Raw genomic sequence first — 23066 nt, forward strand, 5'->3', positions numbered from 1 at the left:
ACGAAATTTAAGACCTGATTCCCAGGCCCAGCTTAACACTGACTTATGCTATGAACTTGTGACAGTCTCAAGTCCTCTGGTAACTAGGTTGTCAGCTCTGCAGAGTGGGGATATTTTCATAGATGTTTCATGAAGCTCATATAAGATAATAAATATGCAAGTGTTTAGAAAAGCAAAAGCTTCCTAAGGTTTATACCAAACTTGGAAACTTCTGTTCAGTTTAATAAAAATTCATTGAGTACCAACTCTGAGCCAGGAAACATTACAAGGATGACTTCTCTAGCTTGCCAAGAAATACTGTCATAGCTGCAGAGCTTTGGGCCTTAGGACACATACTGGTCTAAAGTCATATAGAAAAGGCTCCCTGTTTGGCAGTATCCCAGTCACTGCCTTGGCCATGATAACCATAGAGAGTAATTTATTCTATTTAGTTTACATGTGTATATAGTATGAAGCTGTTGGAGAATGAGGTGAGGAGGAAAGATAGGTTTCTCCTTTGGGCCAAGTTAGAGCCTTTCCTCTAGGCCATGAAATATTATCATCACATATGCAGTATGGGCTTTGTCACCAGACTAACACAGGTCCCAATTCCACCTCTGCTTTTGTTACTAGAATGACACCCTCTTTAAGCTTCATTTTCTTCATCTGTAATATGGGAATATTTCTGTTTCCTTTATTTTCTATCATTAATAAAATGAAGACCAGGACATCCAAAGAGACAATTTCCAAAAGAGAACAGCAGCCCAAATCACCATTTGTTTGATAGTCTTGCCCGAAACTGCTGCTAGGATTACCTTAGCTTCAAGAAGGCATGGTTTCTGCCATAAAGAAAGAAATAGGAGAGCCAAAATCTTTCATGTAATAGTCCTCTATATAATTCAAGGAAATTCAAGGAATATATAGTATTCACTATATATATATATATACATATATATATATATATATAAATACACATATGTATATATAGTGAATACACAGACATATACATACACATGTAGCCAAGAATCTCAAATTTTGAGAGAAAGAGAAGAAAAGCAAAAGCCCACAAAGCATACACTTTGATAGTCCACTTACAGGACAGTTTGCCTTCTGAGGCACCCACAACCCGGCTCCCATCCAACCTATGAGCAGAGTACCGAAATCAAAGAGCTATCTTCCCATTTTCAAAGCGAAAATGGAGAGGATAAGGTGGTGAGGGGGTCTGCAAGTCTTGCCACTCCAATCTATCCAGGGTCTGCCTTCCAAAGTCTGGTTTTTCAGGCTGAAATCAGGCTACTCCATCCATGATGTCCCACTCCTTCAGGAGATACCAAAACAAGCCTTGGAATATTGTGATCTATTAACAGAATCCACCTTTCAAAGAGGAAACTCCAATGCACAATGCAAGGGAATCATTGCATCATCTTGTAATTATACTCAAAAAAAGAGTAGTTACTGCTATTGTTCTTGTTATTATGAGTTAGATGTTTTAACTTCCAGGTGAAAATATTTATGGAGAGGATGTGCATTGACAGATGAGGCCCACAGAGCTGCTTATCATCTTAGCACCTCTTTAGTATTCCCCTTTGGTCTTGAGAAGCCTTCTTGGTGGTACCTACCTAGAGCCAATAAGGAACAAAGACCCATAATACAGTTAGCATTGTTTGTCATTCAGCACAAGTTAAGTCATACAAGACTCAGGATCTGAACATTAGTCAGAAGAGGCTGATACGAAAGAAATCACAGTTCTCAGCTGCAGACGACACTAGTTGGTCCTGGTGGCTCTATTTCTCATGCAGCAGAGTAACACACTATTTGTGATGCCTTGATTAAGAGGAGGATTATTAATCACACAGCTTAGGAAACCTCTACAACATGTAATGAGTTTAGTAACTGAGATTTGTGGTGATGACCCTAAACGAAAGCAGAAAATATCAAAGTTGGGTCAATAGTATAGATTTCTCCCTTTTTAACATTGTCTTAATGATCACAAAGAGGGCTGTTCTATTTTGATATCTTTTTGTTACATTCCAGTTGGCGTTTCATGTTGACCTCAAAACAATTCATTTAATAGGCACAGCCTGGAAGTACTGCTAATAAGTACATGGGATGATGTTCTCACTGGCTGTCTATTTCCAAAGGAGATGGGGGGGGCTGTGTAAAGAAGTGATGGCCTTTCATCTTTCTCTGAAAAACAACCCATTGATCTTATCCTAAGTAAAATCAACATAATTTTGTTTCCAAATGTTCTTGAAAATGCTTCATCGCCACTCAGGAAACAGAACAAATGCCCCTTCGTTCCAGTTTTGGAATTCAAGCCCTGGGCTTAGGCTCCATCGCTCACTGGGTAGTAGGAACACAAGGGGCTTCCTGTGGGTTTTCCATTTAAATGGTTTGGCATAAACTGAGCTATAGCAGGTTCCCGAGCAGAAACCTAAAGCCATGTTTGAGGTCAAGTGTCACCTAGAAATCACCTAGTAGCCATTTAGCTAACTGTAACCAGGAAGTTGGAAGAAATTCCCAATCAACCTCATCTTTCCCAAAGCTGCTACCCCCACGCTTAGCTGATTTGAGAGGACCGAGGACCCAAAGGGCCACCACCACATCGTTTACCCACACTTAATTATAAAGCTCTCATTTCGTTCTGCAATCAGGGAAAGCAAAACATCAGTTACAAGAGGAACTACCACAAAGGGTCAGTCCTGAGAAGTGATTGATGCATTCCCGCAAGGAGAAGACTCTCATTCCAAGCCTGGTGGTTGATAAACACACTTCTCTCATTCCCCATGGTGTAAACGCACAGCTTTCTGGAGTCAGTGAAGTGGCACAAACCTGGAGCGGGGCTCCCCTGAGGCTGTGGGGAAGGCCAGCAGCGCGGTTGTGTGGCAGCTGCTGAGCAGGAGCCAAGCCTCCAGGCAGGGCTGCAGCCATCACGGGCCCATTAGGAAACTCATCACTCGCTGTCAGCCGGTGAGTCCCCCCAGAGGGATTGACAGCCTCAGCCTGCACATGGTGCACGCGCGCATGCGCAGGGCTCTGCCAGTGCCAGGAAAGCCCCAGCAAGAGGTGGCAGAGCAATGGAGCCACCAGGAAACCTCAGGCCTTTTTCCAGACGCAAAGAGTATCTGTGCACTGAGCTCTGGTTATAGGAGGGACAGGGCTGCCCTCCCCCTCCCTTGACTGCTGTTCTTGGATTCTGGAAAGCTCACATCTTTGCAAATTCCTTGGCAAGATCAGGACCTAGTAAAACTGTAACAAGGAGAAACTGCTGTGGTGCCACTTTTTCTCCCCTCTGCCTAGTAGGTCCCTGGTACTTGCAATTCCAAAGCAGCCACCACAGGCCACACAGCAGGAAGAATGAGAAATCCACTCAGTTATGCCGCTCCTGTATTTTCGGTCCATTAATGACTCCAGATGTCCAGGAACATTCTCAGGTTTGTAATTTCTAGCACAACTGAACATCACAACCCACAAAAGTTAAAAAGGCAACAAGCTAACCCCACAGGCTGCTGAAAAGAAGGGTAAAGGGAGAGAGACTATTCTAAAGCTTTCTCTAGAATCACACACTCTAAAATTTAACATGAAAGTGTAATTAAGGAGCTAATTTGGCCTTCTGATTCCCCATGGGGCTCCCACAGACATCATATCCAGCATGCTCTAAATCATTCAGTAAACATTTATTAGGCACATGGTAAACAAATCTGAATAAAACAAAGATTCTTCCTCCACCAGTCAGGGTTCTTGGTTGCAAACAACAAAAATGATGGTTTCTTAGAAGAGTACCAGGTAGTTTGCAAACTCAACATGTAAAGGAAGAGCCAGCTACAGAAAATGGGCAGGAACCAGAACCAGAAGCAAGATCACAGTATAGGAATGGTCTGGATGGGACACTACTGATGTTACCATTAGACACTGGAAACCACTCCTGGACCAGAGCCATGATCCCCACCAAAAAATGGTTCCTGTCCCCACCATGACCAACACTAATTCTCAAAAGCCCCTACTGATGGGCATCAATGTTCTAAATTAGGACTCTAGGTAGGACTATGCTATCAGTTAATTTAAGTCATGTTCCCATGCCCCAACGTTGGGAGCAAAAGAAGACTATTTTCCAGACATTTAGGTCTCTATAGCCAGAAGCAGGGCCTCTCATCATAACTTACATGATGATATATTCTACCTGAGCAAGACTGTTAAGACTCGTGTCAGTCAAGAAAGAAAGGAAAAAAGAAATTCTACCAGGATTTTCAGTATGAAGTAGGAGTGGCAAATGGAAGCTTGATCATGTGTAGATGCATACAACTGACACCAACAAAGTAGGATAGAAACTACAGGTGAGGTACTAGGAGTAGATCTTAATACCTAAAGAAAGAAAGTGCTACTCTGGCTGAGGGCTAAGAAAAATTTCATATTGAAATAACTTTTAGGTGAATCTTGAATGATAGATGGGATTTCAAAAGTTCTAAGAAGATTCCAAAGAAGAAATACCTCCTGTAGATCTTCCCAAGTATAAAATGAAACTCTGTTGGGAAGAGGTTTGGATGAGTGGACAGATGCTTTATATATAACTTGAGGACTTCTTCTGCCAACTTAACTTTTCAATAAATCAAGTGAGGATCTTTTCAAAACAGAACAAATTCACATTAACACTAAGGGAAAGTGCTATTCATCACCAGGGCAAAAACAGAACAGGAAAAGTTACGCCTCATCAGGTTACTCTTAACTTCATTCATATCACAAATAGGAAATTAAACTAGGACAATACCTAGCCTCTCTGCTTTTGCAACATATTGGGTACTTGTTTGGAACCAGGAGTCATGCTAGTTATAAACACAGATGGAACCAAATAGAAAGATGTTGACTCAAGGCTCAGTTTGGTTTCTAGGATCTTGAAACAGTTGAAAAACTGCATACAATCAATTAAGTTGAAGTAATTAATCAATTTCACTAGAGTTGAGGAAGATCTATTATAGAACTTTTCTTTGAGAGAAGGAAACTCTTTCCATAAAGTGCCAAAATACTTAACATGGCTATCAATGCTGGGATCAAATTGATCTGCTTTCATCACATTTTTGTCCATAACCAGTGTTGAAGTTTTATGTATAAGAAGTAAAAATTTAAATTCAAGAGCAGGAATTTTTCTTACACGGAAATGTAAGAATCACAACATCCTCGTCTAAAAGAGGATGAACATAATGGCAGGGGGTCTGAAACACCGGATATATGAGGAATTTGAGGAACGGTAGAAAGATCTAGAATGCAAGGGCCAGAGAAAATATGATTTGAGGGGAGTCTGGGAGTTATTTTCAAATATCTGATGGATTGCAAGATAAAATTGGCAAATATTAAAGTATCCAGTAATGAATTCAGTTATAAACAAGAAGAATGGAATTATTCAGGCAGAATTTGTGTAATGGTCTGTTGTGATAATGGTAACTGTTTGAAGTCCTTCAAATTTCTAAGATAAAACAACCAGATGGAATGGCTGCACACTGATTTGTCTAAATCTCCCAGAGGTAAGCAAAAGAACATTTATATAAATAATTTTGAAAAAGAAAGTATTTGTTGACTAAATGAGTGAATGGTTCCTATATAAAGATCAGATTAAAAGAGAGCAAAATCTTGAGTTCCTTCAGCACAGATTAAACAATTATTGCCAAAGTTTTCACAAGGGCCTGAAAGATCCTGTACTATTTGTTGGAGTCATCTACTTATTCCTAGAGGGCAAGTAAAGCCATTTCTATTTAAAAAATCTGAAAAATAAAATATCCTTTGAATAAACGAGTCTTTCATGAAGATGGGATAAAAATAAATCACAATCTTGGGTCTCTGCCAATGTTCAAATGACCCTAACTGTCCCCACTCCTATTCTCTCTCATCTCCTCTTCTACCATGTCCCTTCAATCACTCTATCACAGTTACACTGGCTTCTTCAAACACCCAGGCATGATCTTTCCCCAGAGCTTTTGAATTGGATGCACCCTTTGGCTGGAATGCTCCTCCCCAGAGAAGAATCCCCGTTCTCCTTCAAGACATACATAAATCTCACCTTGTTCGGAAGTCTTTCTTTGAACACTCTATTTAAAAGCCCATGTTCTCCCCACCACAGCACATATAACACACACACACACACACACACACACACACACACACACACACACATACACGTACACAGCATGAACAATCTCCTTTACCCTGCTTTTACGTTTACATGGCACTTACCACCTTCTAAAATTCCTACTTACTGATTACATTCACTGTCTCTCTCCCCATTTTAGAATATAAGCTCCAAAAAGTTAGAATTCTGTCTGGTCTATACACTGATGAAGTCCTAACATCTGAAATGGTGCACTGGACACAGTAAACCTCAATAAATAATCACTGAATGAATTGAGGAATAGACTTGACCACCATAGGACTAGGTCTGGATTCAATATCACCAAGATAACTATAAAACACACTTGTGATAATTCATGTATAAAAAAACATTATAATGAAACATAGAAATTAGAGGTTTAAAAAAGAAAAAATTAAACATAAAAGGAAAAGCTTCCCACATTTAGAGGGAAATGTATATCCTTATATTAGAAACAAGGAAAGGTTGAACATGAACGGTCTAAATATCCATCTTAAGAAAGATTAACATAATAAAACAAACTCAAATAATTTAAAAAAAGAAAATAACAGGAATAGAATTAGTAAAAATAGAATATGAACATAAAGTGTTTAACAATATCAAAATTGGCTCCTTAAAAACACTAAAAAATGTCTTAAAGAAGAAAAAAGAAAAAATCATTAAAAATGAACAAGAAATCAGGGTGCCTGGGTGGCTGTCATTAAATGTCTGCCTTCGGCTCAGGTCATGATCCCAGGGTCCTAGCATCGAGCCCTGCATCGGGCTCGCTGCTCGGCGAGAGGCCTGCTTCTCCCTCTCCCACTTCCCCTGCTTGTGTTCCCTCTCTCTCTGTGTCTCTCTCTCTCTCAAATAAATAAATAAAATCTTTAAAAAAAATGAACAAAAAACCAAGGGAGAAGATACTAAAAAACAAACAAAAACAATATTCAATGAAGAGCATAGAATTCAATATGAAAGATGAAAAAAAATAATATGGAAACACTAGCTGAAACTTTATTCTGAAAAGTGAAAATTAGACAAAATAAGTATTTCCTTGAAAATGCTGTAAGAAATGGGAGCAGGAAAAAAATTAAGAATGATAAAGACCAAAATTAAAAGATAAAATACAAAGAGATATGGATGAAGAAAGGGAATATTACAAATAAAATGGGAAAAAAGAGTAGAATTAAAATTCAAATCAAAGGCAGTAAAGAGCAGATTTGATTCTGTGAAAAACCAAATCAGACTTTTAGAACAACTTTGAGAAGCTCTTGAGAGTGAGGAGAAAAATAAACAGGAGATGGAAAACAATGGGGGAAATAGTAAATATAGATATTCAACCTCACCACAAGGCACATTTCTAATTAAAAAAAAGAACATTTTGTAACGAAGTCATAATCAAGGCAATTTTTTTTAGGGTAGAGTTGGAACAGATACATGATATATATTGATTAATAGGGCTTAGGCTACATGCTTGGTAAAAATCAATGAAAGGAATATGTCATTCCTGATAAACTGCTGGAAATTATCTTAAATTGTTTATATATATATATATAAATTGTTTATATATAATTTTCAAGTAAATATGCAGGAAAATACATGTTTCAAAAAGACAGGAATATACTGATCTCTAACCTATTCATTATGCTATATCAAAAATATAAACCACCTAAAGTTTTGAGGAAAAAAATGTTGAAACCTAATTATTACATACACAAATAAATTGATGTTCATGTCTTAAAGGAACAGAGAGGGAGTTAAATACTCAAGAGATTCGGACATAAAGCACTGCTATACCTACCCCCTTTGAAACAATTTGTTAAAGACAAATTGAGTGACTCAAGGAAAAATCAAAAATGAATAAAGTTCAATTAGGAAAGTTATGATATGAAAAAAAAAGAGATCTGACAGTCTTTCTTTTCTCATTTGGACCTCTAATTCAGAATCAGTTTACTTATGTGCCAAATTTAGATTATGTATCCCAGGTACAAAATGGAACCTGCTTTGCTCCTCAGCAAATTTCTTTTCCCAGAACTGTGCAATTCTCTGAAGACATATCCTTCCTCTCACTGTTGTGTGGAAATCTGTTTGAAGAGAAAAGGATGTCTCCACTGTGATAAAGACCATTAACACTGGTTCCAGTATTTACAAGTTTTTAGTTTAGGACCAAGAAAATTACTAAAGTCTTTCTCTCCCAACCACAAAAGCAGAGTTGCACAAAGCATATAAAGAAGCAATTGTTATATCAAGGTAATTGAATAGCAGATTTTTAGAATTTAAACTCCAACTTAATAGCTCTAGTAAATTTTCCTTATCATAGGACAGAGCAACAAAAATTAACCAGTGGTCAATATTATTCCAAGCCTCTCTTCATTTCCCTTTTGGTCTATGAATTGTAACAAATCTGCCTTTTTTATGCTTTAAAAATCACCATGTTCTGTAAAGTAGGAACATATTAAACCCCAAAGAAAGATTCTAAGAAAATAAAATTAATTTTTCTAAGTTTAAGTGATAGAATTTTTTATTTTCTTGTTCTTTGTATTTTCTTCATATTCCAAACATTTATATTTCTTTTCATATCAATACTACACTATATGTTAACTAACTTGAATTTAAATAAAATTTTAGAAGAAAAAAATAAGAAAAAGACATATTAATGTTTTAAAACATCAAAAGGAGACTAAAATTATATAAATACAAATTAAATACAATAAAAAATTGTAATTTTTTTTTTTACAATTCACTAAAATGTTAATAGTGGCTATCTAGTGACATTGCAGTAAGGAATGAACATTGTTCTTCCCTTTAGATTTTTTGAATCTCTAAATTTCTATGAGTAATGTGTTTTAGAATAGTTGTTTACTTTCATAAGAGGTAATTAATTTAATACTTATTTGCATACCAAAAGAATAGTTCTACCTATGTTAAGAAGGATTCTAGAAGGAAACATCTTTTTGAAGCCCAACAAAGAGATTATTTAGAGAAGCCCAACAAAGGGATTATTTAGAGATTCAGGTAGAGTTAAAAGAACTGACCAGGCAGGATGAGACACCCAGTTAACACTCATAATCTGGAAGGAATAAGAGGAGGAAGTGGTGCTTGCAGAGCCCAGGGAGAGGGGGAACTATGCAGTAAAGACAATTTGATAATGTGCTATGATAGAAACAAAGTCACTGCCAGATGTGTGGTAGGGGTTGAGGGCTCAGGACTATGACCTTCTATTCTCTTGCCCTCAGAGATCCCACCCACATCTTCCATTGCCTGACCCCAAACACAGCAGAGGGCAAGAGAGCCTATGAGATGTAATGCTTAGAGGTCAGGTTTCTGGAGCACAGGGTGTAAGGCAACATGGTGGAAGATGGGTCTGTGGTGAACAGGTAGACAGAAATAACTGGTACAGACCTCTGTGTGTGCATCGCCCCCACCCCACTAATGCATCCATGCACTTTTCACATCAATATCAGACCGCTGAACTGGCAACCTACATTATTTTCTGGATTCTAGTCTCCACCTCTAATCCCACCGGGATGCAAAGAATAAATGGTAGTACAGCAATCCAGACCCAAGATAATGACTTGGACCAGAATGACAGTGGTTACATGGGTGAGAAAAGTGATCTATTTCTGCATATATTTCAAAAGTAGAGTCAATAGGATTTGTTGATGGTTAGGTGAGGACCATGAAAGAGATGAATGCCAACAAGCTCTGTGGCATACAGACAGACACAGGATAACTGAGAAGAGCAAGACTTTCCCCAGATTTGGGGAAAAATATCAAGAACATACTAAGTGTGAGATTTCTATCCAACATCCAAGTGGAAATACTGAGTAATCAGTTGGGTATATGCAAGCATGAAATTCAGGGAGGTGGTCTGGGCTTGGAGGATAAATTAGGGAGTCATATTTCATAGATGGTGTGTGAGACCATGGGATTGAATGAGATCATGAAGAAATAAGTGCAGATAAAGTAGTAAAAAAGGACCGAGTGCTAAGCCCTGCAACATTCCACCATTAAGAAGTCAGAAAAACAAGAAGAAACCAACATTGAAGACCAGGAAGCAGCGGCCTGTAACATGCAGGAACACAGCGAGTGTTTCACCTAGAAGCCAAATTGAAAAAGGCATTATCCAAGATCCAGTAGGAAAAGATAAACAACTGTATCAGATGTTCCTGATTAATTCAGTAGGGTGAGGGTCTGGAAGTAATTATTGGATTTATCAAATGGGGGTTTTTGGTGATCTTGTCAAGAGCATTTTTATTAGAATGGTGGAGGAGAAAGCCTGCTTTGGGTGGACTCAAAAGAGAACAGGAAGAGAAAACTTTGGGGTAGTGTATGTGATAGATGATTCTTTTAAGGAGATTTGCTCTTAAAGAAGCAAAATGAGATGGTTGCTGATGTGGAAAATGGGGGTCAAGTTATATATGTTTATTTGTTTTAAAGATGGAAAAAATAATGGTATATTTGTATCATGATGGAAATACTCCATTCTCTAGAGTGAGGTATTCCTTAGGGTATCAGAATATCTGACAGCATTTTCCGGGAAAAATAATTAATGTACCCATATCTATTCATAAATCCCCTTAAGATTTTGAGAGCTGGTCTCTAAGGAGTTGATTTTAAATTTTGCCATCTCCAAGTCAGAGAACCCTAGAGAGAGATAAATAACATTTCTGAAGTCTTACAGGATCAACTGACGATAGCCAGCACTGACACTTCCTCGTAATCAAAGAACCCATGATCGACTTAGTTCTGCCTCCTCCACACTTAGGTTCTGAAACATGAGAGACTTCTAGAGTGGAGGAGGCCGTGCAGAAAGAGATGTGAGTGGAAGCCAAACGTGACTTCCAGATGATTCCTACTTAAATGTCAAGTTGACTGCATTTTGATGCTTTTGTGCTGTCCAGTTCACCTCTCCAGTTTCTTCATGCAATGAGAAAAAGAGGAAATGTAGTAAGTCATGGATGGCATTGGTTTTTCTTTATTTCTCTGAATTTTTTCATCACTGTCTTAGGGATCGGATCGGGGGGGAGGGGAGCTAATCTTCCATACATCACCAGAGAGTCCCATCTCCCTTGTCTGATTGACTCTCTTTTCTCTAAATAGATCCTTTCCATTTCTACACAGCTACATTTCTGGCAAAACAAACTGAATCAGGGGTGAAATTGCAAGGAAGACATGGAGCTCAGTTTGGACAATGATTAAACTCAGATGTAATAACCAAGGAACCATGTAAGCCACGGGCAGGGAAACGAGGAGTTGATTAGTGTGGTCCCAGGGTTAACAACTAGGGAAAATGAGAAAAATGATTAACAGCAAGAAAGCATTGAACAGTGCCATTCCCTGCTAGGTCCTGAAGGCCAAGGAGCCCAGGAGTCCTCCCAGATTCCACGTTTCTCTGCTTCCCTCATTCAGTCTGCCTCCAACTGCTGCAGCAGACAAGTTCTGACTTTTCTCGAAGCGCTTTTCTTCTGTATTTCTGCAATCTTAGGCAAGCTCAGGACCTTGGAGCCTTATAGCTTAATGCCTGTCTTTGCCTTGTGGCTTTCACTCCCCAGATGGCTCCCACCAAAGAAATTTCTGCACCACAGAAATTCGTAATTTACTCTATTTCCAAGCACTCCCAAAATCAGGTTCAGAGGCCTAGTCTTAAGTTTTAGGACTTCCTATCTTTCTTGCCCTGTCACCAACTTCCCGTCTAAAACCCCTTCAGCTCCTGCCCTCTCTCCTAACCCATTCCTTGACCCCTACCCCCACCACTTCTCTTCTGTGGCCCCCATCTCAGAGCTGACTGACTTTACCTGTGCTATTTTTGTGTTTCAGAGATCAGTTTCCCAACCCCAGTTTATATGATTCTGTGATAACCTTTTAATAACTCCATAAACACGGCACACACTAAGGAGACAGCAAGCACTTCAGGAAAAAAAAATAATCCGTATGGTTTATTACTACAGCAAATTAATGGGTGGAACACATTAAACATGACTCACTCAGGCAGGAGTGTATCTTTGTAAACCTTAGCTCATCAGCATGCTGGGCTAAGGAGTGCAATCTTTAGCAAAGAATCATAATGCCCTCTGCATAACAACGAAATAGCCCTTGCCTCGGCTCAGTGAGAAAATTTATAGAGCAAATGTCCAGAGGAGAATAACTGATGTGCTTTGTATGGGCTGTTTTATCAAATACTCACTCCTTTGTCTGCATTTACAGCAACTTTACAACATGGCATAGGAGGCCTTCCCCAATCTGTCTTCTGACTTTCTCTCCAGCCTCTTCCATCAGAACTCCTCCAAATGTTCCCTACACTCAAACCTGCTTCCTGGATTCTGTCATCCTTCTTCTAAACTGACCACACAGTCCTCTCTGCCGTTTTTTTCCCTTAGACTCCCTTTTCACTTGCTAAACACCTATGCAACTTTCAAGATTCAATTCAAATGACACTTGTCAGTAAAGACTTCCCAACTGCACATCTCCCAGCAGAGGACCAAGTACCCACAACAGGCACTTAGGGTGGACTTGTGGGTTGAATGATTATATTTTAGACTTCGTTCAATTTATTTCCTTTTAGACCTTCTAGGTATAAAGGTTTCTTTGGAATTAATTCAAAGACAATCCCCAAACCAAAGTCCCAAAGTAAACATATAGCAAAAGACTCAATAGTGTTTTGTGTAGTTGGAGGCACTACTCAATCCCATCACTATGTACATTGAGCTAGGTTTTGGAACAAAAAAATCCTAATATTAACCTGTGCTCTGATATTACTATACAGGGATATTTCAAATTGTATAATAGCTATATGTCTAAAACATTAATCATGCTTTAAATCACTGCTGTTGGCTCCTATTAGCTTGAGAAAGTCAAAGAAAAACACTTTTGTAAAATAAAATACTTCCTAATGTGAACAGTTATCCTCAAATGTATCTAGTTTGTAAATTTAAATTTAGGCAAACCCACCTTTCTCAAATCAGGATCCACCAACACTATTGCTTATCATTCAGAATAGATATCTAAGTGTGCAAATTTAGGAAAGGTAAGAAATAGGATAATTTGTAAGAAGATGTAGAACTGAGCAAGACATCTCAGTTATTCCTCCCTTAAAAACAACAAAACAAAACAAAAAAATATACAGTAAAAGTATTAAAGTACTCTCATATTATTTATTGCATTTAATCTCTCCAAATCACTACAAAGTAAGGAAATTATTATAACTATCCCACAGATGAAGAATATGGAGCCCAGAGAGGCAAAGGAATCCCAGGTTATATTGTGTCAAAGCTAAGATTAAGTCAGGCCTGGACACTTCCAATCCTGTGCTCTCTAGAACTCTTCTGTAGGGAAGAAAGCCACATCCAATGTTATAGCTGTTAACATTTACAACTTGATTTGATTTCTGAAATCTCCATTGCAATGAGCTTGAGTGAGTAGAAGTTTAATCTATTAGTAGGACAGAAATGTTTATTCAGGGAACCTCTATAAGGATAACATTATTGTAAGTCATTGTAAATAGGTAGGCTTCACTTAAAAAAACCTCATGCGATATGTGAAATGAAATATTACTCAATTATAATCCTCAATATACAAAAATTGAAATATACCAGAAACTGAATCCTTATTTCAACTTTCATGACAACCTGCATGGTAAGTAATATCATTCATATTTTATAGATGAGAAATTGAGGCTGAGAGAAGTTACTAAATTATCCACGTTGACACAGAAAATTTACCAGTATTCTCTCCCTCATTCCTGGCATCATGCCTTGGACAGTGAATGCTCATGATAAATATTTTTGAATGAATGAGTGGCTGAATAAATGAATGAATGAAGTGGTAAAGCCATGGTTTGGTTCAGGTGTGTCTGCTTCTAAAGGTCATACTTTTTTTCCTTGCAGCATACTCTTCGCTTTATAAATAAATGTACAGCTGGCTTCTATAAATGAGAGAATTTCACATATAAGTTTTCAGAACATGACCTGTTATGTAAGATGAGGGAAGCCTGGGTTGTAAAATGCACTCCGTACTGGTGGCTTTGAGACCTGTCAGATCTGAGCTCCACTTTTGCTTTTAATCACTTAGGTGCCTTGTCTGGATATGGACAAAACGTTGGTTAGTGAGTCAGTCCAGCCCCCTCCTCTTCTTTGGCTCCCCTGACTCCAACACCACTCTCCCTGGGATCTTTTCCTAACTCTCCAGGGTCCTACTTGACATTCAAATTAATGCACAGGAGTACTCCTTGTCTATAGGAGTCTGGGTAGGGACCACAGGCAGCTTCAACAAGACTGCTATTTCCAATAAGGAGAGATGGCCAGAGACAAGTGAACGCAACTCATTCTATCACATGAAGGACTAAATGCATTTACTTGCCATAAATGGAACAAAGATGGGAATGAAAAGCGTTTGCCAAATTATAAATTCCTAAGGGGAAATCAAGAGGTAAGGTAAAAGAGCCTCCTTTTTAAAGGCAGGGAACTGTCGTCCATATTCCTGGGTCCCTTGCTGCAGTTAAATTTCAGTAAGAAATCAAAGACAAGTTCACAAATGAAAAGAAGGAAGGCCGACCACTGCAACATGTCACCACTGACCCTCCTGAGGACAGTTCACCCACCTGCAAGCCTAGTCTAGCAGGTAACCTTGCCTCCTCCCTATTTTCACCAAAGCTCTTCAAATCTATTATTGTAAAGTACTATAATGCCATGGAGTCTTTGACTCCATCTCCTAACCCCATGTGTTGTCAGAAGATAAAGAACCCAGCATGTTGGGAAGGCTCATGTGAGGGTGCACAATTACAAAAGACCTAGAGAGGAACATGGGAACACAGGGCAAGACTACAGAAGTAGAGGAAAGTGATGTTCTTATAGCATACCAGTTCAATGGAAGAAATGCTAAAGGCAGCAGGTCATGAGTAGATAAAGTCACAGCACTGTTTCATTTTTTAAGCCCTTTGGCCTAACACTTTGCTCCAAAAAGCCTTTGCACCACAGACCATATCTAACAGCCTGAAAGCACAACCTATTCCATCACCGGTGTGAATTGGGTTTTTTCCAGAAAGAAGGAGGCAGCAATGCAATCTGGTGTTTGTATAGAAAACACAACAGCGGAGAAAGGGAGGTACACACCAGAACATCTGCTCAGACACCATCTGAGAAACAGCAAACACTCACAGGATGGAAACATCTGTACACGGCTCTGCATCCCAGGAGTCTTGAATTGCAGGAGAGGGAGAAGCTAGAGAAAGGAGCAGGGACAGGAGGGACTCAAACTAAAAGAAAGTCTGACGTTAAATGACTTCGATAATATAGAAAGAGATGCTGAGAAGAAAGATGCAGAGGGTAGGGAAGGAGAAGTGTCTCTGGACATATTCTTTTGGTCATCTTTCAGCACAAATGATGAACATGGCTCTTGTGAGAGAATCAGTACCCCGTGCTCTATGGAACAACTAGAAGGAGCACCGAAGACTCACAGTTTACTGCTAAGTGGTTAGACCAGTTGCTCAGAGTCACAGATTATAAGCAGAAGCTGGGGGAAATCCAGGTCCATCTGACGCAGCAACCATGCTGGCTCCTTGATGCAACACTTGAGCTTTTTTGCAGTGTTTACAGTAATAATTATTCTCTCATCCCTAAAGAGTTCTTCTCCACTGGCCTCTAGGACTCCTCTCTCTGGGTTTTCTTCCTAGTCCTCTGCACAGTTATCCTCAGCATCCTTCTCCAGCCTTTCTTTATCCCTTACATATTCCCTATGCCTCCATTTTGCCCTTCATGAATATTAGCCAGGGACTTAATATGCTCCCTAGGTGATATACCTCATTCGCTTCCACTTATACATTTATGCTGATAACTCCTAAACTTCTATACTAAATCAGACCCTTTCCTTAGCCCTAGATCTATATAGAACCAATACTCTTTTTTACTTCTTCACAGTTACCACAATCAATATTTCCCAAAATAAGTTTGGCTATTTGACATTTCCAGAGGCCACTGCTTCCCATTTTGCTCTAAGCTGCATGGCGTGTGCCATTATGCTCTTATAATTTCCAAAGCATAGTGTTGTTATAGTTCTCATCACAGAACACTGAGTTATGGGTTTGCTACTCTCCCCAACAGACTGTGAGCTGCTCAAGAACTGGAAATGTCTCATTCAAATGGATCTAAATATAAGGTTGGCAGTTAATGTTTCTTGAATGAATAAATGCAGAGCCTGGTCTAGTTAGAGGTACCACCACAGTATGTCACACAAGAAGGAAGTCATTGTAAATGCTTCCTTTTCTCTCACTCTCAAGTCTAAGTGGCCAAGCTATACATATACCTCCTTCATAACTTGTGAACATGTTGTCCATTTCCATTTTTAATCAGCCGCCCCACCCCACCACACACGCCTCACACTACCTCCACCATGTTTCAACTATAGAAGATCAAGAGGCAGTTAGTGAGTGGAGAAAGCAAATTAAAATCCCTAACTGTTGAATTCAGAAAAAGCCAACCAAATCCCTCTTTCTACCCAAGGTAGAAAAAAAAAATTCCCAAAGCAAAGGAGAAAAGAACCATGGACTTTAAATAAATATATAGTTTTGATTACTGGTGGGACTGGGCATTCTAGCTACTGAACTAAGACTGTTTGGGGGACTAGACTGAACATAGACTAGTTCCTGAACAGTGACTAGAGAAGCCATAGAACTTTCCTTATCTTCTATCTAAAGAGAAGGGAAAGAACTAGCCCCACAGAATGGATTTGAAAGGACAGAGAGAGAATAAAGTGAAGTTGTTATATTATCTTGTTCTATGGGAGTTCTGCTTATTCAACACAACACTTCCCTAATTAGTAGGAAACTATTTTAGAGTTTAGTCAAGCTGTAGTTAAGTAGTTAACATAACTCCATGGTTTATAGGCTTTTAATTAAAATAATTTTTATTTTAACTTGGCAGCTTTTCAATTATAAAGCTAATATTTCTTCTCCCCCACATCTCAAACAATTTGAGGGCCCTTGTAAATCTAATGGACCCCTGGCATGTGCCTGCAGAGCCTAAACTATAAAGCTTCATTGACTCTTTATATTCATTCAGCCAAAGTACACTCTTAGAAACGTAAATCTGATCATGTGATTCCTCTATCTAAAATCCTTCTATTAATCTTAGTCACCTACAGGACAAGTCCAAATCCCCTAATAGGCAAGCATGATCTTCACAGCCTGGCCCTAGTTCCCTCTCCAGTTTCATCTTTTGTCATGACGTGCCACCATGTTCCATCATTGCTGGAATTTATGCAAATGCAGACATGAGGTTACTTTCAACCTCCACAGTTCTGAACACGTTTTTGCATTGTCTGAAATGTCTTTTCCTGTCTCCTGTATCAAGAGAAAAGCCTTTGCCTTTTTAAATAATTTTTGAGAATATCACCAACTCTCTGAAACCTTCTCAAATCTCCTTCCCTACCCCTAGTTACAGTTTATCAGCCATTCCACTATGATTGCTTTCATCCCATGCTACTGCCTAAATATTTGTTACATGACTGCCTTAGCATCTAGACTTGAAGCTTCTTGAAGGTAGGGGCTAAATTTTATTCAAGTGTGTTTCTCAAGCTTTAAACCTAAAACTTGACACCTATCAGGCACTAAATAAACTTTGGTTGAATGAATAAGTTAAAGAATGTAGTCCATAGTTACAATGTAAATTACAATGATTTGCAGCCATATAGTAAATAGTATACATGTTAAAAGAAGGAAGCTTAGGCCAAATTAGGTGAAGAAACATTAAGAGAAAAAGACCTTCAATTATGTGATTATATTAATGACTTAAACCACAGAGAATGTGAGAAAGACACAGGTGATTACAGAAAAGCAAATATTATTCCAGGTTAAACAGGAATGAGATTGATACTGGAATCTAGAGGCAAATTGTCTTGATATCAACCCCTGGCAAGATTCCATAAAATATTATTGAATCAATTATGTGTGAATCAAAAGAATCTATAGAGGAAACAACAATTATTGAGAGCTAACATTTCTTTTCTAAAAAGAAATCATGTCTAAAGTCACTACTTATTTTTGCTTTCTTAAAATTATTTCTCTGATAATTCAGGACAAAAGGTAGCTATAAGTGAAAATTTGTCAGAATACTTATTTGGATCAACACAATATCACTTTAAACAAGAAACAGAAATACTGAGATATTACTTAATTCAAGTACTGTCCCCACTCCATCTATACCACAAGTCTAATCTAAAGTAAAAAGCAATAACATTCTCCGATCTGGGTGAGAGAAGGAGAAACACCCCTTGTCATGTGTTTATATTAAGACTACTGAAAGCTAAGTGTAGATCAAGAACACTAAGAAAAAGCCTTCAGCACCATTCCCTATGTAAAGCACAAGTAAAAACAACTCACACTAGAGAATTTTGATAGCTGTGTTATACCAGAAGTACCATCATAGAAGAACACCAAAAAAAAAAAAAAATCCAGTTGAAATATTTACCAGATTGATTCTATCATCCACAGAAAGAGATCTCCTTTTATAAATAACATTTACTTCAGTCTCTTCTGTTCTTGAACATACCATCTCTGACATTTAATTAAAAATTATGAGACAAACAAAAAAGCAAGGAAAGAACTCACTGTCAAGAAATAAAATAGTCAATATAATGAGACTTAGAGATGACTAAGGCTATCAGACAGGGATATTAAAATAACTGTAATTAATATTTTAAAGGATCTAGAGCAGGGATCAGCAAACTATAGCCTATAGAACAAACCCAGCTTGCTTCTTGTTTTTGTAAACAAAATTTATTGTACACAGCCAAATTCATTCATTTATGGCTACTTTTCCCTGATAGTGGCAGAACTGAGTAATGAGAGAGACTAGAGCGCCCACAAGGCCTAAAATATTTACTATCTGGCCTTTTACAAAAACAAATTTTGCTGACCTCTGGTCTAATGGAAAAAATTGACAATGTGCATAAACAAATACAGAATGTCAGCAGAGAGATGGAAACCAAGAATCAAATGGAAATGCTACAGATAAAAATTAGATTAGAAAGGAGTAATTCCTTCAGTGGACTCATCAGCAGAGTGAAAACAGCATAGGAATACATTAGTGCACTTGAAGAACAGAAATGATCCAAATAGAAATGCCTATAGAAATAATCCAGATTGAAACACAGAAAGAATAAAAAAGGAGAAAAAAAACAGAACAGAAAATCCAAGAGCAGTGGGACAGTATGAAATCATCAATGGAAATATAATTAGAGTTCCAGGAGAAGATAGAACAGAGAAAATATTTGAAGTCATAATATAAAAGAATTTACTAACATTGTTACATAGACCTACAGCTGGGTAAATGATTATGCTCTATAATATGGACGGCTAACTAACAGAATGATATAACTTGGATAGAAGACTTTCATAGTATAATGCAGAGTCCTGAATTTCATCCTGTTCTTTATACATTTTTGCTCAGTTCTATAAAAATATAGGTTTGCTAATCATTTTTGGGATGATATTGATCTAAGTAAAAAAATGAGTGAGTGAAAGAATCAGAATCAATAGTATCTAGATAAGTTTGCTGGTTTAATGGGCCAAACCATAAGTATAACCACAGACTTGAAATATATTATATACACCTACGAAAACAGAGGATGTAAGAGACTTGGCTTAATTACATTACATATCCAAGACATAATGGAGTCACACAAAATCAAGTCCAAAACAAAACAATATCTGCATTTGATGTAACCCAAATAAATGGATATACTCCCAAGTGGTATAAGCAGAGGTACAGATTCTAATGAGACTTAGAGTAAAGTAAAAGTCTACTTTACTTAAAGTAAAAGTCTCCTTCTAGTCTTTGACAAACTTGTTAAAATTGGTAGAACATTTGACAATTGCATTCTTTATAGGTAGACAAACTACACTGTGTTCAAATGTAAGTGGCAAGAATAAATGAGAAGACTTTAAGTCATGCCAATGGAACAAGAAATGTTTAACTCAAGTAAAGTCAATGCAACCAAGAGAATTAAACAGTTCTCACAAGTAGAAGAGGAATTAAACTTGCTATATATGGCTTCAGGAGATAGAACTGAAACATGAATACAAGTCAGATTCTAGTTCAATAAGGCCCCAAAATGGAATAGGCTGCCTTATAAGGCAGTAAGCTTTCCATCACTACAGATGATCACATAAAAACTTGATCTTGCAAAGAAGACGCAAGCATAGGATTGGTGGTTATGTACACAGCCTTCCCACATGGACATTTTACATTTCTGTAATTCTAGAAAAGAAAGCCAATGGAGAAGAGAATAGGGAAATGATGATGATGGTAGGACCAGTCCCTAAAATAGGATTGAATTTAGGGGAAAACATCTCACATTTCATTTTGGACATGGTGATCTTTAATTGCCTGGCAGATAACCTAATAGAAATGTTAGGTTGGCAATTAATTTTATTGTTTGGAGTTAAAAGGAGAGATCTGAGCTAGAGATAAGTTCAAGTGCTTTCATTGCATAGGTCAGAACTGCCCAATAGAAACATAATGTAAAAGTAGTTTTAATAATATATTTTATTTAACCTAATGTATTCAAAACATTATAATTTTAACATGCAATCAATATAAAAAGTATTGAGATAACTACATTTCTGCTGTTGTTTTTTTATTGTTGTTTGTTGAAATCTGTTGTGTGTTTCATACTTTCAGCACATCTTAATTCAGATACCTACTGAGTGCTCAACAGCCACATCTGGCTAGTGGTTACCATACTGGACAATGGAGACATAGATGGTCATTGAATTTTTTTAAATAAATAAATATAGAAAAGAAAAAAGGTTAGGAATAAGCATTGAGAAAACCCAACAAAAGAAACTAAAATAAAGCTAACAGAGAGGAAAAATCTGGAAAAGTGTATTGTTATGAGAGCCAAGAGAAGAAAGGGAAGATAGGGCGCCTGGGTGGCTCAGTTGGTTGAGTGACTGCCTTCGGCTCAGGTCATGATCCTGGAGTCCCGGGATCGAGTCTCGCATCGGGCTCCCTGCTCGGCAGGGAGTCTGCTTCTCCCTCTGACCCTCTTCCCTCTCGTGCTCTCTATCTCTCATTCTCTCTCTCTCAAATAAAATAAAATAAAATAAAATAAAATCTTTAAAAAAAAGAAGAAAGGGAAGATGTGTATGGTCAGTTTTGTTTAATTCTGATGAAAGTTCAGGACTGACAAAATATCTTTTAGCTTTAGTGCTGTAGAAGAACTGGGTGCCACTACCAGGACTGTAGCCATATGACCGTGGATTGAAAAATGACAGTTTGTACTCCACTCTTCTCAGAATGAGCAGTAATGTGCTCAAACATTGTGGTTCTCTGCCTAGTCTGCCAAGGGCTTTGGATCTCTGTTGGATAATCTACTAAAGAGAAAGAACAACTGGCAGGCTTCAGGGTGCCATCTCAGGAGACTCCAGTGCAAGGCACAGAAATGAAACAGCCGCAATGCCTCCCTTCCATGCACACCATATTCTTTTGTAGTGGATTCTTTCAGAAGATGTAAGCTTTCTTCCTATTCTTCAGTCACAATCCAGGATAAAAATTGTTCAAAGCATAAACTAAAGCATTTCATTATTTAAAAGAAACATTCTCTGGACATATTTGGGCAAAAATGGGATGAGGGAGCCTCTTTGTACACAAAGTTGAGATTGATGATGACTCTTCAGAACTAACAGGTAAGCAACATGTGCATGGGTGACCGTGTGGTGGTCACAAGGGAAAAAAATCCATGTGTGTATATGACATGATCTCAGCTCCATTCAGGAAGATCTTCTCTCCATTAAAATGAATGCTAAGCCCCATCTGTAAGACTCTATTAAATAAATTATATCCACATGTTCTGCCAACCACAGCAAAGACATAGCAAGGTTTCCCAGTGCCTTCTCTTAGAAGCTTTCTCAGTGCTATCTGCAGGGCTGCCTCCATTGGCTTGGGGCCCCAACACTACCACCATCACAAGGGAGCACATCCTCTGGAGAAGAAATGGGATGGGAGAAAATGAGATTTGCAGCAATAACACGCCTTGGGTCCAGATGAAATCTTGGTCCTGAAGCATTAGACTTCTCTGAACAAAACTTCACGTTCAGGCCAATGGGTTCAAATAAACAACACATAAAGATTCTACAAGATAGGCTATTTGCCTGCAGTTGACACATGGCAAGTCTGTGCTCATTCCTTTACTTATACACCATGTCGTAAGGAAAAAAGAGGCCTGGGTTCTAGCTCTGTATGATACTAAGCAAAACCAGCCCCTCTTCTGGGCCCCAGTCATCTCATCCTTTCCATTTCTGACACGATCTGATCACACTTCTATGGGTTCAATGTTCTCCAGTTTCCCTCCTGCTCTAGGTTCCCCCTAGGATCTCTGTTCTCTTGAAAGCGGTTTTTTCCTGCTAGCTCACTCAGAGGATTCATGATGACTGCGGTTGCCATAGGAATGATTCATCTATCATAAAGGTGGCTGCATGAGATCACAAATACTCCAGGGAGAGCTAGAAGTGGGGGAAATGGTATTCAGAACCAAGAGATAGATGGGCTCTGAAAGTAGATGGCAGCTTAATGAGAGGGAGAGATAAAGTGCGGGCATTTTCTATAACTCTCATGTGCCTGTGCACGTCTCCGAGAGGCGTTAAGTGCAGATCCACCGTCAGATTTGTCTCCTGTGATCCCTCCCATGCCCACTCGAGACACCTCCTCCACAAAAATAGAATGTAACATGTCAGCCACAAGGAAGCCCCCTCCTCACCAGCCATTTGATGACACTGGGAGGTCGGGAGAGCCCGGAGCAATCCCAGATGCCATGCCCTGAGCATCCACTGCTGGCTGCTTGTTTATGATAATTCACTTGTCATTTACAAGAAAGAGCTGGAGACAGTTTTGAAAGATTTAGTTTTCTACATGGATTGTTTGAAACTTGAACTCATCATTTTTATTCTTGAGGTAGATCATTTTTATTATAATATAAT

At 38.4% G+C, this 23066-nt stretch overlaps 2 long non-coding RNA genes across 2 annotated transcripts in view; one reads left to right on the plus strand and one right to left on the minus strand.

The window, feature by feature from the left end:
- Window positions 1-23066, plus strand: part of LOC141373484 (uncharacterized) — a 909297-nt gene that overhangs the window by 849444 nt on the left and 36787 nt on the right. The gene's annotated exons all lie outside the window — the stretch shown is intronic.
- Window positions 1-23066, minus strand: part of LOC141373483 (uncharacterized) — a 127482-nt gene that overhangs the window by 3260 nt on the left and 101156 nt on the right. The gene's annotated exons all lie outside the window — the stretch shown is intronic.

This window comes from Callorhinus ursinus, unplaced genomic scaffold (assembly GCF_003265705.2).
Source record: "Callorhinus ursinus isolate GAN/ISIS: 27379988/994484 unplaced genomic scaffold, GSC_fseal_2.0 scaffold10, whole genome shotgun sequence".
In the NCBI taxonomy this organism is placed as follows: Eukaryota; Metazoa; Chordata; class Mammalia; order Carnivora; family Otariidae; genus Callorhinus; species Callorhinus ursinus.